The sequence below is a fragment of the Muntiacus reevesi genome, chromosome 20, assembly GCF_963930625.1.
Source record: "Muntiacus reevesi chromosome 20, mMunRee1.1, whole genome shotgun sequence".
Lineage (NCBI taxonomy): Eukaryota > Metazoa > Chordata > Mammalia > Artiodactyla > Cervidae > Muntiacus > Muntiacus reevesi.
This window is the reverse complement of record NC_089268.1, coordinates 26,463,414-26,479,820: the sequence shown is the minus strand read 5'-3', so window position 1 is coordinate 26,479,820 and position 16,407 is coordinate 26,463,414.

Genomic DNA, 16,407 nt, shown 5'->3' with positions numbered 1-16,407 from the left:
GTTTAAATTGGTGGTTCTTATTTTCCTGAGTGGAATAAGAAGTTTCCCACATTCTCTCAGGAGCCATCTGGAAGGTCTTGACAGAGCTGTCCTCCACCTGAATGGTGGCCCTTGGCGGAGGGTGAGTGAGCCTCGTACTGGGCTCTGACACTTCAGTGAACACCCGGGGTTCCTGCTGTTCTCCATGTGATTGGCAGGCTTCCACACTGATACCTTATCATTTCAGCCCTGCACCATACGGTGAGCTCTTGTAAAATTTTTTTAAGTGACAAGGATCCAAAATTAAGCAATATCCAACATACCAATGTCATCTGAGGACAAATGGAGCAATGGGTGATTTTCATGCCTGGCAGTGGCCCATCCTGCCTGGCAGCTGCCAGCATCCTTTAAATGAGAAGAATAAAACAAATCTCCATTTCAGAAAATCCAAAATGGTGTGTGGGGGTGCCTATATGGGTGGTACAGGCTGTATTATAATCTCACTCCTTTCTGGGAGATGCAATATGGATTCTGAACAGCTCATTTGATTGTAAGACACTTGAGGACAGGAATTGTCTCTTAATTGTGTCCAATCCCTAGTGTGTGCCTAGCATAGCACCAGGCACAGCAAATGTTCAGTGTTTTGATGAATGAATGGAGGAATCAGAAAGGACTAGACATCATAGTGTATAGTAAGAAAAACAGGCTTTTCAGTCAATTAGATCTGAGTTTACATTATATCATGTGTCATGAACTGAATGTGTGACTCCAAAAAAGGCATATGTTGAAACCCTATTCCCCCTACCCCATGTGATGGTTTTAGGAGATGGGCTTTGGGAGGCAATTAAGATAAGATGAGATCCTGAGGGGGGAATCCCCATTTATGAGGTTCATGCCCTTCTAAGAGTCACAGGAGAGCTTGCTTCTCTGCCTTCCACCATATGAGGATGCTAGAAGAAGTTGGCCGTCTGCAGCCCCAAAGAGGGTCTCACCAGAACCCGACCATGCTGGCACCTGATCTCAGACTTCCAGCTTCCAGAGCTGTGAGAAATACATGTGCCACCTAGTCTATGGTGGTGTCAGAGCACCCTATGACCTTGTCCAATTACGTAACTTCATATAACTCAGTGTGGCAGTCCAGGATTGGGGAAATCACGCAGATCACATGGTCTACAGGGGAACACTGATACAAATGAGCTTACTTAGAAAACAGGGACAGAGGCATAGACATAGAAAACAAACTTGTTTATCAGGAAGGAAAAGAGATGGGGGAGGGTAAATTAGGAGGTTGGGATTAGCAGATAGCATTCAGTTCAGTTTAGTTGCTCAGTCGCTTTGTGACCCCATGGACTGCAGCATGCCAGGCTTCCCTGTCCATCACTAACTCCCAGAGCTTACCCAAACTCCTGTCCATTGAGTCTGTGATGCCATCCAAATCTCATCCTCTGTCATCCCCTTCTCTCGCCTTCAATCTTTCCCAGCATCAGGGTCTTTTCAAATGAGTCAGTTCTTCACATCAGGCAGCCAAAATATTAGAGTTTCAGCTTCAACATCAGTCCTCCCAATGAACACTCAGGACTGATCTTTAGAATGGACTCGTTTGATATCCTTGCAGTCAGTCCAAGGGACTCTCAAGAATCTTCTCCAACACCACAGTTCAAAAGCATCAATTTGGCGCTCAGCTTTCTCACATCCATACATGACTACTGAAAAAACCATAGCCGTGACTCAATGGGCCTTATTGGTAAAGTAATGTCTCTGCTTTTTAATATGCTGTCTAGGTTGGTCATAACTTTCCTTCCAAAGAGTAAGCATCTTTTAATTTCATGGCTTCAATCACCATCTGCAGTGATTTTGGAGCCCAAAAAATAAAATCTGCCACTGTTTCCACTTTGCCATGAATTGATGGGTCTGGATGCCATGATCTTAGTTTTCTGAATGTTGAGCTTTAAGCCAACTTTTTCCACACTCTTCTTTTACTTTCATCAAGAGGCTCTTTAGCTCTTCTTCACTTTATGCCATAAGGGTGTCAGAGGTTACTGATATTTCTCCTGGCAACCTTGATTCCAGCATTTCTCATGATGTACTCTGATATACTGATGTACTCTGATATAAGTTACATAAGCAGAGTGACAATATACAGCCTTGACGTACTCCTTTCCCCATTTGGAACCAGTCTGTTGTTCCATGTCCAGTTCTAACTGTTGCTTCCTGACCTGTCTCCCATTTGGAAGACTGAGGGCTTTTTCTCTTGCCTGGCACATAGAAGAGTCTCAGATGTTTGAATAAATGATTTTGTGAATGAATGGACAGGATATGATTAGCATGGAGGTCGCTCACACCGTCTCTGAGTGGGGTGGGGGCCTACAGTAATCTTGTTCTTCACAAGAAGGACACCGTCCTGGAAGAGAATGTAAAAGAAGAATGTCTATATTTATGTATATGTGTAACTGAACCACTATGCTATATACCTGAAACTAACACGACATTGTAAATCAACTATATTTCAATAAAAAAATTTTAAAAGGCACTAACACGTATGCATGGAATCTAGAAAGATGGCACTAATGAATTTATTTTCAGGGCAGCAATGGAGAAACAGACATAGAGAACCAGCCTGTGGACCCGGGGGGAGGGGAGGAGGGAGAGGATGAGATGTATGGAGAAAGCAACATGGAAACTTACAATACCATATGTAAAATAGATAGCCAACGGGAATTGTTGTATGACTCAGGGAACTCAAACAGGGCTCCGTTACAACCTAGAGGGGAGGAATGGGGAGGGAAACGAGAGTGAGGTTCGGGAGGGAGGAGACATGGGTGTACCTATGGCTGATTCTTGTTCATGTTTGACAGAAAACTACAAAATTCTGTAAAGCAATTATCCTTCAATTAAAAAATAAAATTTTAAAATAAATAAAAGTAAATAAAGGGGGAGGTCCCTGAGCTAAACAAATTCAAAAAAAAAGAAAAGTTCAGGAAAAAAAAAGGCATTGTGGTTATCAATAAGATATCTATGTCATCTCAGCAAAGTGGGCCCATATGTATTTCAGAATCGAACATATGATGGTAAACAGTCAAATCCCACCACTGTTAAGAATAAATGAGCTGTCTGTTCTCTTATGAACTTAATGGATAAATTCTGCTGCTCTGTGCTGTTCAGATTTAGAAGTGAAGACAAAAATAATTGTGAAGGTGAAGGACGGCGCTGGAAATTATTTTTAGAAGCCTGCAACCCAAGAGATTCCCTTTTTATTTTTTTTTTAATTTTGAAAGGTGCTCAGTAAAAAAAAAAAAAAAAAAAAGTGCTCAGTTAGGCCTTATTTGATTTTATGACCTCTCTTCAGCTGTTCCTTGAATTACAACTTGGAAATAATGATCAACCCAGTTGTTATCCCTGTTATTAGAACTCACCAACTAATAGTGCCTGATGAGAAGAAGATGTTAGCCTGGTCCATCGAGGGAATGAGAGGAAATCCCAAGGTCACCGTTGTTAATTACCCCTGGGCTTCCCACCACTTGCCAGAGTGACTCTGGCAGAGCAGTGGGCTGCACCTACAGGAAAACCAGCCGTACAGTGATTTGCCAAAGAGTTTTGAGTACCTGACTTTAGATACCGTGACAAGGATCCCTCAAGGACGTGCTGCTCTTAGAAATAACTTTTCAAGCACTGAGTTGGGACACAGAAAATATTCATCAACAGCAGGAGAGACCAGGAGGGCTGCGATGACAGTCATCCCCACCAGACAGGGACCAGGGGGGAGCGGAGGATGACAGCTGAAAGCAGTGGCAGCTACAGAGGAGGCTGACATGATGAATAGTGTGAAGGCCACGTTAGAGGAGCAGAATTGAGAGCACATCACAAGGAGGGGACTTTTACAGAGGAGGCACTTGAAACCAGTGGCCTCAATTCTCTCCAACCAACAAAAATCAAGCTAATGCCTAATACCTCTCTCTCTATCTGCCCCCATTTTAAATTTTTTGCAAACCAACACTCAGACAAATCACTGGGTGAAAACATCACTAAATTTTTTATAAGATCAAGGATGCCCATTGTGGAAGTTTTTTAAAAGGAAAAGAAAAAAAAGGTAACAATCTAAAAGTCCCTCCAATGGGTTAAATGAATTAGGTACTATCCATTCATAGGATAGTATGCAGTGGATCAAACGTGCTTTGAAAAAAACTGAATCATGTGATAAAAATGGTCACGGAAATGATAAATGAAAAAGCAAGTTATTCATCAGTTTATACCACATTTTTTTCAGTTTCTTAAAAGATGGTTCTAGGTGCCTGAAAAAAAAACAGGAAGGATATCAAAATGTCAATAGCAATTATACTGTTATAATTGTTATAACAAGTATATAACAATTACACCTGAATGGGAAATTACAGGTGATTTTTATCTTCCCCTTGATGTTTTTCTAAAATTTCCAGAGTTTCTGCAATAAACATTATTTGTAAAATGAGAAAGTCATTAATTTTTTTTTGGACAGAATCAGTCTATCACCCAGAGATTCAACTTATCTAACTAAAATGAGTGCTTTGAAACAAAAAAAAAAAGGTGGGGGGGGGGGGGAGAAATCCTCTCTCACCTTGAGGATACTTCTTTTGATATTTAAATTGTGATTTTATAAAAAAACAACATTCTGATTTTAGAGGCAGCAAGAAACTATGTGATCTTGCATTAGTCATTAGATAATTTCCAGGTGAATTGACAGTCCCTACTGTGTTACAAAGACCCGAGTTCAAGGTCCAGTTTCCTGCTGGGCCCCTGGAAACCTGGGACATCACGGTCCTTCGTAGCTTCCCCACATATAAACAGAGAGCATGCTTGCTTTTTTATTAAACTCAAAAGATTATTTTTGAGTCCAAACTCCTCACATTACAGGGAAAGCAAGACAGGGCCGTTCTCCCAGAAATGCAGTCAGGACTTCTTTCGACATAGGGCATCTCTCACTGGAATGCCAGAGGGGAGGCTGGTTCAGAAAGAGAAATCCCTGCAGAGATAAGCCGGGAGTCACCGGTGAGTCACAGAGGCCAGCAGCAGAGGAGGCAGGACCCACCAAGTTCTGCAGCAGAAATGTAAGTTCAGCCTCTTCCCAAACAGCGTGGGACTCACAGTAAATATTTTGAATTGCTGACCATCTGGCAGTATCAGTTCTCAGCCAGCCTGGTTCTGAACATCTCTTCTGAGAGATTCTTGGCCATCTCAACAAAGAAGGAGTGAATTGCTTTGCAGTTCTACTCAGCCAGCACTCAGGTTCCGGGTCACAGATACACAAACTGGTCAAGCCACCACCACCTGACACCAGCACCCTCAAATTTCCTGCCTTTATTCTTTCCCCATCTTCCCTTGACCTGCCTGCTTTCTCCGTCTGCCCTGCTTTCCGGTCCACATTCCTGCCTACCTTCCCTCCTCCCCCCAGCCCTGACTGCCCCCAGGCATGTCCCTTCCCTCTTACCTAACTTCTCTCTGAAGTTGCACAAAGACCCATCACTTTTGCTTAAAGACTTCCCAATGCAAATGTTCTCCAGAAGAAAACAGCTGTTCATTCTGCTTGAGGGTGGTAATAATACACGGAAGAACTATACAAAAAAAGTCAGTGATCTGGATAATCACTCACCTAGAGCCAAATATCCTGGAGGGTAAAGGCAAGTCGGCCTTAGGAAGCATTTACAATGAACAAAGCTAGTAGAGGTGATGGAATTCCAAATAAGCTATTTCAAATCTGAAAAGATACTCAATATGATAGCAAATCTGGAAAATTCAGCAGTGGCCACAGGACTGGAAAAGGTTAGTTTTCATTCCAATCCCAAAGAAAATCAATGCCAAAGAATGCTCAAACTACCATACAATTGTGTTCATTTCACATGCTAACAAGATAATGCTGAAAATCCTTCAAGTTAGGTTTCAACAATACGTGAACCAAAAACTTACAGACGTACAAGTTGGATTTAGAAAAGGCAGAGGAATCAGAGATCAAATGGCCAACATCAGTTGGATCATGGAAAAAGCAAGGGAATTTAAAAAAAAAAAAATCTACTTCTGCTTCATTGTTTACACTAAATCCTTTGACTGTGTGGCTCACAATAAACTGTGAAAAATTCTTAGAAATGGGAATACCAGACCACCTTACCTGCCTCTTGAGAAACCGGTATGCAGGTCAAGAAGCAACAGTTAGAACCTTACATAGAAAAACTGACTAGTGCAAAATTGGGGAAGGAGTATGTCAAGGCTGTATATCGTTACCCTGCTTACTTAACTTATATACAGAGGAAATCATGCAAAAATGCCTGGCTGGATGAATCACAAGCTGGAATCAAGATTGCTGGGAGAAATATCAATAACCTCAGATACATAGATGATACCACTCTTATGGCAGAAAGCAAAGAGAAACTAAAGAGCTTCTTTATGAGGGTGAAAGAGGAGAGTGAAAAAGCTGGCTTAAGACTCAACATTCAAAAACTAAGATTATGGCATCTACTCACATCATCTCATGGCAAATAGATGGGGGAAAAGTGGAAACAGTGGCAGATGTTATTTTCTTGGGCTCCAAAATCACTGGAGATGGTTACTGCAGCCATGAAATTTAAAGACAGTTATTCATTGGAAGAAAGGCTATGAGAAACCTAGACAATGTATTTAAAAGCAGAGTCATCACTTTGCCAACAAAGGTCAATATAGTCAAAGCTGTGGTTTTTCCAGTAGTCATGTACGGATGTGAGATTTGGACCATTAAAGATGGCTGAGGGCTGAAGAACTGATGTTTTTGAATTGTGGCGGTGGAGAAGACTCTTGAGAGTCCCTCGGACTGCAAGAAGATCAAACCAGTCAATCCTAAAGGAAATCAACCCTGAATATTCATTGCAAGGACTGATGCTGAAGCTGAAACTCCAGTATACTGGCCACCTGATGTGAAGAACCAGATCATTGGAATAGCCCCTGATGCTGGGAAGGATTTAGGTCAAGAGGAGAAGGGGGCAACAGAGGATAAGATGGTTGGATGGCATCACTGACTCAATGGACGTGAATTTGAGCAAACTCCAGGAGATAGTGAAGGACAGGGAAGCCTTGAGTGCTGCAGTTGATGGGGTCACAGTCAGACTTGACTTAGCAACTGAACAAAAACATCCTGCTTGATGCAAGTGAATTTATCAGATGCTTTCCTGGAAGCAGGCTTCAGTTTAGAGAAACAAAAGAGGACGGAAGGTCCTGGGGCTGGTGATTATGTACAAGAACCTCAAACAGAAAAAAAAAAAAAGTTCAGAAAGGTGGGATCAAGAGTAAGCTTTCATTTTACGAAACCAGAGCTTCTGTCTGCACTAATGCATCTCATCTCCTGGTTGGCTTAAAGACTGTGGGCAGCCCCGGCTCTGTCCTTCCCTTTCACCCTCAGTCCCTCAAATGCATCAAGAAGACATTGTTGGTGAGCACAGAAGAGGCTAGGCGAGCATTTCTTTATGGCTCTGAGTATCTGGGTACAGAAGTAACTCAGGCTCAGTCTCTGGGCCTGGCTCTGGACTGGGGTCCCCTCTGCACTCTTCCCCAGGCAGGGCCCTAAATGGACACTACAGGAATCCCAAAGGATAGAGGCTTGCAGAGGTTGAGACCAAGGCTCAAGTTCCCATAATCAAGCAACCTGCTCCTGTGGGGCCTCCTGGTCGATTGCAGTTTCCTCTGTGCACGGCTTAGAGTCTCTGCCTCATATTTGGGTCAGAGCACCAGGAGGGGCACATGACTTGCTTTAAAATTAACCTCAAAACTCATTGTACAACAGCTCCCATTGTCACTAAACAGAAGGTTTCTTGCGAGGATAAGCACAGTGTTTGTAATGAAGTCTGTCTGGAGGAATCATCTGGGAGAAAACTCTTTTGGTTCACCGAAGATTCAATGTTTCCACCTGTAAAATGGGGTAGCTTTGTGTGAAAGAAAAGAAATAAAAGGCAACAAAATAAAAATGGCCACTTCATCCAGATCCCCTTCCCCCAAGCACCACCACCACATATACTCTCTCATACACACACACAGATATTGGGGTCATCAGCTGATAGAGGGAAAAACCTTGTTTAATTCCCAAAAGTTAGGGCAAAAGCAGAAAAGGAAAGAAATACTTACTTTCTAAATCATGCCATCAGCAGTGTCCAGTGTTGACGTTTTGATAGCATAGCGAGCTCAAAGAATATATTTTAAGTCTTAAGAAAATAAACTTCTCTAACTATGTCTCCTGGGACATAGAAATAGTCTTCGTATGAATTCAAAATCAGCAAAAAGAAACCAACAAGAAACCATCCTGACGGCTCTCCTTCTCCAAGGACAGTTAGTTCCTCCAGATCTCTGATTCATGTTGGCAACATCTTCGAATGAACCCCAATGACCTAGCAGTTAAAGAGGTACAAAGAGCTATGTGTGTGCCTGAAATGTTTCTTTATAACAGGAAACGGTGTTCCCATGATCCACTGAGTTAGCATGATAGCTGGCTGTAATTTACACCCCACTTTGAGGTGGCAACAAAGAGCTTCCGGAGAGGGTTAGGGTTCGGGGAGAGGGTGCTAAAAGAATTGGGCCTCTTTTTAAGTAAGGAGTCAGGGTGGGTGGTGGGGGAGAATAGGTGACACTCAACCAGAAGCCACCAGACGAGGAGCTTGTCTCCAGGACAGCTGGATGAACCAGGCAAGGAGGCTCCTCTGAGTGCTTAAAGGAGGGCTTTGGAGTCAGACAGAACTGGATCCAAACCTAGCTTATAAGCCATGCAGCCTTTGGCAAGCTACTTTGCCTGTTTGAACCTCACTTTCCTCATCTGTAAAATGGGGATAATAAAAGCACATATCTTATGAGGCTTAAATGAGATAATGCTGGTTTAAAAAAATAAATGTCTCTTTAGCAGAGTGCCTGGCACATAATCAGGCCTAATAAATGCCCAACATTATTAGTAATTGTTGTAATGAGCCCTGATTTCCTGGGGCTGTCATGACAAATTAATACAAATGTGGTGACTTGAAACAATAGAAAGCATTCTCTCCCAGTGCTGGGGCCAGAAGTCTGGAGTCAGGTATGGGCAGGGCGGTGCTGCCTCTGAAGTCTCCAGGGGAGAATTCTTTCTTGCTCAACCAGCTCCCGATGGCTGCCAGCTTTCCTTGGCTTGTGGTTGCATCACTCTAGCCTCTGGCCTCCCCATTTCCTCCCTCTGTCTCCTCTGTCTTATAAGCACCCTTGTCCTCTCTCACCCCAGGCCCTACAAGTGTTGGCAGCTGGCCTGACTGTGCTTCTGAGTCTCCATCTAGAACACGGGGAAGCCTCTACACTTACTGAGAGTTTTCTTGATTTAGAATGTCTTTCTCTGGACCTTTGTCAGAATGATACCTCACTCGTCCAAGAAGAGGATTAGCACTTCTGGTTTTCCGGGCTCATCGAAGGAAATTCACAGAATGCACACAACTGACCATGGGTAGCTTTGGGGAACATCATCTCTTAAACTCGGACCATCGGAGCTTGAAACTCAGGAGTACCCTCAGTGGTCTGCCCTCACTCATAAAAGTGCACCGTATTATACAGAGTGCAGTAAGTCAGAAAGAAAAACACCAATACAGTATATTAACGCATATATATGGAATTTAGAAAAATGGTAACAACAACCCTATACTCGAGACCACAAAAGAGACATAGATATAAAGAACAGACTTTTGGACTCTGTGGGAGAAAGCGAGGGTGGGATGATTTGAGAGACTAGCATTGAAACATGTATATTACCGTATGTGAAATAGATGACCAGTTCAAGTTTGATGCATGAAATAGGGCAATAAAGCCAGTGCGCTAGGACAATCCAGAGGGATGGGATGGGGAGGAAGGTGAGAGGGAGGATCAGGATGGGGGACACATGTATATCTGTGGCTGATTCATGTCAATGTATGGCAAAAACCACCACAATATTGTAATTAGGCTTCAATTAAAATAATTAATTTTTTAAAAAGTGTACCGCTTTCATTCACCTCTGCAGCCTCCTCATCATCTAGGTCCTAAAGTTATAAATGGACAGGTTCATATATAGCCCCTTCTAGCTCTTTTTCCTAAACTACCTTTAACTCATTCCTACAGAATCATTGCCTTAGTTTCTGACCATGTATTGTTTGAAATTCTAATTCTGCTGGTATACAGTTGAGGATCTCTCCTAGTTGGAGGCTCCCCAGTGTCCCATCTGAGTCCCTAGGTTTTATGTGTGAAGGTCAGTCTCCTGGGACATGTGGGATGCAGAGTGGGAGGTGGAGCTTGGCTTCCCCATGATGGGCAGCTTTTGGCTGGGCCCCCTGCTGAAAGGGGCCAGGGCTGCAGGTCATATACCAGCTGGTCTCCTAGCCTTGCTCCTGACCAGCCCAGAGGGACACTCTTTTCTAATTCACCCACCAAGGATGCATTCTTTTCGATCTTGACAAACTCATCTGTGTAGGCTTGAGGCAACCCTGCTTCCATCTAGAGCCTCCATGGTCCTCCTCTCCCTCCTCTACAAACCTGGGGTCAGAAGGGGCTGGCATTTAGCCTAGATGAAGTAAAATAAGGTAATAGCTCCCAAGCTGTTTATACTGCAAACAAGCCTGTCGTCTGCCCGGGTGAGTTGCCTTTTGAAGCCTGTGCTTCCGTAGCAAATGAACAACAGCCAGAGTGCCACCCCTGAACAAATGATCCTGAGCTCTCCTGACCTGGAGGCCAACTTAGAGACCAAGATGCATACCAGCTGGACGCTCCTGGAGGCTCCTACCAGCCCACAAGCTACAGCCAGAGGTCCTGGGAAAGGCTCCCTCGCAGAGTGTACTGGCAGCCTAAGTTCTCTAAATACATTTTTTTTTAAATAATCTTTTATTGGAGTAGAGTTGATTTCCAAAGTTGTGTTAGTTTCAGGTCTACAGCAAAATGAATCAGTTATGCATATACAGATATTCACTCTTTTTAGATAATTTTCCCATATAGGCCTTTACAGGGTATTGAGTAGAGTTCCCTGGGCTATGCCGTAGGTCCTTATTAGTTAGCTACTTTTATATATAGTAATGTGTATATGTCAATCCCAATCTTCCAATTTATTCCTCCCCACTTACCCTCTGGTAACCATAAGTTTATTTTCTATATCTGTAAATATATTTCTGTTTAGTAGATAAGTTCATTTGGGCCCTTTCTTTTAGAGTCTACAAGTAAGTGATGTCATATGATATTTGTCTTTCTCTGTCTGGCTTACTTCAGTTAGTATGATAATCTCTAGGTCCATTCATGTTGCTACAAATAGCATTATTTTCTTCTTTTTTTATAGCTGAATAATATTTCACTGTAGGCTTCTCTGGTGGCTCAGGGGTAAAGGGTCTGCCTGCTGATGCAGGGGATGCAGGTTTGATCCTTGGGTTGGGAAGATGCCCTGGAGGAGGACAAGGCAATCCACTCCAGTATTCTTGCCTGGAAAATTACATGGGCAGAGGAGCCTGGTGGGTTGCAGTCCATGGGGTCACAAAGAATGGGATGTGACTGAGCGACTAAACACCAGCAAGAATATTTCATTATACGTTTGCAGCTTGGGCTTCACCTACTGGCTTACCACTTCTTCTCCCTTTCCCAGTCTGCACCAGTGGTTCTCCACTAGGGCGTTGTTGCCCCCCTGAGGGACATTTGGCAATGGCTGGGGACTCTTTTGGTTAACCTGAGGAAAGGGTGCTGCTAGCATCAGATGAGTAGGATGCAAGGATGCAGCCAACCTTCCTACAGCACACAGTTCCAAATGCCAACAGTGCCAAGGCTGAGCGAGCCTCCTTGTATACCCTACACTTGGATCCCTCTACTGGAGTTCTGTTCTTCCCATCTTACTGATCCCTGATGGACTGACATGTCAGCCACCCTGACACCTGACATGACTTAGCCACCCTTAGTCAAAAGCCCACTCTCAGCTTGGAAGTAAATGCCATGTACCTTTCCATTCCAAAGCCTGAAGCCATAAACACAGTCGAGGCTGCCCTCATCTCCCGGTTTTCCTATAAATTCTGTCAAATGCTGTCTGGGGCTTTGTGATGACTTCAGACCCTCCTCAGTGACCTTCCACCCCTAAAAGCCAAGCCAGGCTCTGCAAGACTAACTTAATGCTATTAATAATACAGGCTTGCTTTGTAAATGGTGTGAGTTTTAGATATTTAGTTTCGTTTTGTGGAAGGGTGATTCACAATAGAGGAAAAATAATCCTACACTAAGCCTCCCCTCTGCTCAATGCTTCTAATACTATTAACTGGCATTGTCCTATTTTGGTTAATGTTGTAACTTATCTTCATTCTTGGATTTTTTTTTTCACATCAATTCTCCCTACTTCTTTGTACCCCACAAATTAAGCCTAATTTCAATTTTTTTGTGACCTCCTTTAGTTTCTCAACCCATAACCCTTCTTTAAACAATAGATTTCATCCATGTGGTAGACAGAAAAATGCCCACCCCCCACTCACAACCGTCCACAGCCTCATCCCCGGAACTTGTAATGCATTACCTTACATGGCAGAGGGGACACAGCAAATGTGGTTAAGTTAGGGACAGTGAGATGTGGAGTAATCCTGGAGTGTCTAGCTGGGCCCAACCTAGACACATGTAGTAATCACACAGTTCTTTAAAAGGGGAGACTCTCTCCCAGTTGTGGTCAGAGAGGAAGATGTGACAGAGAGCATAGTCACTGAGATGCAGTGTTTCTTGTTTTGAAAATGAAGGAAGGGGGCCACAAGCCAGGGAATGTGGGCAGCCTTTAGAAACTGGAAAATGCACAAAGTGAATTCTTTTCCAGGGCCTCCAGAAAGGGACACAATCTTGCTGACAACCTTGCTGAGTCCAGTAAGACCCATGTCAGAGCTTGACCTCCAGGACTAAAAGATAATTAAGTTTGTTATTATTTTTAAATTTATTTTATTTATTTGGCTGAGTTATGCATGTGGGATCTAGTTCCCTTACCAGGGATGAAACCTAGGCCCACTGCACTGGGAGAACAGAGTCTTAGCCACTGGACCATAAGAGAAGGTCCTTGTTGTTGTTTTTAAGCCGCCAAGTTTCTGGCAATTTTTAGGCAGCCATGGGAAACATTTGCCATCCTTCACACTCATTAAGGTATTTTTTTCTCTTAAAACTATTCTTGACTTTTAAAAGACTTTTCTAACTTAAGCCTTTTTCTTTCTTAAGCCTTCATCTCCCATTAGCAAAGATTTATTTAGACATCCCTCCTTAATGTTTCTAACAGCCGTGAAGGTGCAGATTTTTAGTTTGTTGGGATGCAGCCTATTGACAGCCTACAGGTCGCATTTTGCACATAAGAGCAGGAACTTCAGTGAGGGCAAGCTCTTGTCAAGTTCACACAGTTTCCAGACGAACACCACATCCCACGTCCTGACTCACCAACTGCTCTTATTTTCATTTCCTTCCCCTTAGAAAAAATAAGACTATTCCATTGGTTCGAGAAGAGCATATTTGCTTCTTCTGCAGAGGGGGGCTCTAAAAATAAACCTACAATTGATACTGTATAGATCAGGGTTTCCTGGCAAAAGACTCATGGAAATTGGGTCAGGGAGATATTCCAGGAAAATTGTTTTAAAGCTTCTATTGTCAAATAGGCTGGGAAGCCCAGCATGTTTAGCCTTGTCTTAGAAAATCAATATATGCAGAAGCATAATAAAACTTCACAGAGTGTTGTAAAAAGAAATCAGTTCTAACCCTTTCATATCTAACCAGTTTACCCTTTCATATCACACTGTTTACCTGCAATGAGAAATTCTCATGTAGGGACACCTGCCTTTGGCCCTTCAGCTATTGCATAGTTGGTTTAACTCAGTATGTGGAAATGGCCTGAATACACAGTGTGGGATCCTTTGGGAGTCAAGCAAGTGAATGCTGAAACAGACTGCTGATTACCTTTTTCCTCATTTTATTGGGGTCAACAAGTATTGAACTAAAACTATTTGATTTCTCAAACTCCTTTGAAGTTAAGTGTGACCATAGACACAGTTCCAGCCAATGAGATGGAAACAGAGTCTATAGAGAGACTGCCAGAAAATCTCCCACATGCGTATTCTCTTTATCTTTCATCTTCTTCCTGCTTAGAGTATAGAGGCAATACCTGGAGTGCCAGCAGCCATCTTGTGACCATGAAGTCAATAGCCATTTACCAAGGGTGGCAAAGAAGAAAGTTAGCAAGAACCTGAGCCCTTGATCATGTGGAATCATCTCACCAGCTTTGAACAGCTTCTGGCCTACTGGAGAATGTGAGAAAATAAGAAACTGTTACCGGGTTAAGCTTCTGTGGTCAAGTTTCTCTTCCATGTAGTCAAGTGTCTTTCTAACTGAAATCAGGTTTCAATATTTATCTCTGAGTCTCATAGAATTTTGCTCTGTGAGTGTTGTGTTGGCTTTCTTTATGAAAGGCAATTAATTACTGGGGAGAGTATAAGAAGGTTACAAAGCAGTCCAGCACCAGTGTCAAGTCACCCAAGTCAGTGGTTCTCAAAGTGTGGCCCAGATGGGCGGCGTTGGCCCCGCTTGACCTCTTACTAACCCTGCACGTTCTTAGGCCCCACCCCAGACCTATTGAGTCAGAGATTCTGGGGACGGGGCCCAACAATCTATGTTTAGCAAGCCCTCTTGATGATTCCCTGGTGGTTCAGTCAGTAAAGAATGCCACCTGAAATGCAGAAGACCCAGATTTGACTCCTAGGTTGAGAAGATCCCCAGGAGAAGGAAATGGCAACCCACTTCAGTAGTCTTGCCTGGGAAATTCCATGGACAGAGGAGCGTGGCAGCCTATAGTCCACGGGGTCGCAGAGTCACTGACAAGTTAAATATGATAACTTCAGTGACTTCAAACCCAAGGCAGGAAACACTCTGAACAAAATAGTTGAGTCTGAACAGTAAGAGCCATGCCAACAACTAACAAAGCTCTCTGGGAAGAGGTGTCTTGCTGTGACCTGACAACTCAAACTGAGATAGAAGCCAAGATAATAGCAAGAGAAAGCGCCCCCGCTTGAGAGTGAGGTTAATCGTGGTTCCTGTCAAGGCTCCACGGAGCCCAGTTGCAATTTGGACAGGAAACCTTCACCTTACTTTCCTCAGCTGGTCAGTTTGTTCTCTTGCCTCCAGCTATGGTCACAGGGCAACCAGATCAGAGGGGAGATAGGATTTACATTGCTGTTGTTGTTCAGTAGCTCAATTGTGTCTGACTCTTTGCAATGCAGCCCTATGGACTGCAGCACACCAGGCTTCTCTGTCCTTCACCATCAAGCTCAGCAATTTAAAATTTGCATATGTATATGAGAGCAGGGGTGGGAGGAAGGTGTGAATAGAAATGATCAGTGTGTCTGGAAATGTCACTAGGATGCTTCAGGGTCTAAGATGAGATCACTCTAAACTTGAAAGCTCTAAACCCACTCTGTGCCTGTTTTCCCCCTTCAGTTAAATAACCAACAATACTGATCACTCTCAGTTTTCCAAAGATGCATACACTTGTTTAATGAGAATCTCGGGAGGCTGATCTTTATTGTGGACATTTGTTGAATTCTTGGAAGCAGAGGGGACAGGAAGTCCCCGTGTGTGGGACTTTCAGGACGCAGAAGTTATTTAGAGTTACTCAGAGTGGCAGCGGGCTAAGTCGCTTCAGTCACATCTGACTCATTAAAAGCCCGCCAGGCTCCTCTGTCCATGGAGATTCTCCAGGCAAGAATATAGGGGTCATGCTCTCCTCCAGGGGATCTTCCTGACCCAGGGATGGGAGCTGCATCTCTTATGTCTCCTGACTGGCAGGAGGGTTCTTTATCATCAGCACCACCTGGGAAGCCCAGAGCAGCAGAGGTGGTGGTGAGAATTCAGCTCTGATAGCAACGCCCAGAGTGCAGTGGAGATGATATCAATCCATTTCCCAACCAAACACATCCTGAGGCTTCAATCTTGCTTGATGTTGCTTGTTCCCTGACCTCCCTTCTTTTCTGCACATTTTATGAGCCTCAGTATGTCAGCCTCCTTTCTATTATGTGAGTTGCCCCCAAATTCATCCAATAAATTCCCCCTTTTGCCTAAGTAAAGCAGAGTCATCTTCTAACACTTGCAACCAAGAAGTGTGACTAATACATTATTACCCTCTTTTTCAGCTAAAGAAACTGAGATACGGAGGTTAATCTATTTCTGAATCATGTCGCAACTAAACAGCCTCCAGGATGGTCCAGATGATCCTCACCTCTTGGATGTTCACCCCTTTGTGTAATCTGCTCTTACCCTGAATCAGGACTGGTATGTAGGGCATGTCACAGATAAGCCTGCTTACCTTAGCTGCCTGTTCCTTCTTGTGGAAACCGCAATAAAAACTCCTGTCCACTTGTCTTGTAGTCTTACAAGAGGAGGAAATCTAAGCCAGACCTGTTCATCCAAGCCACTTGCAAATTCGCCAAA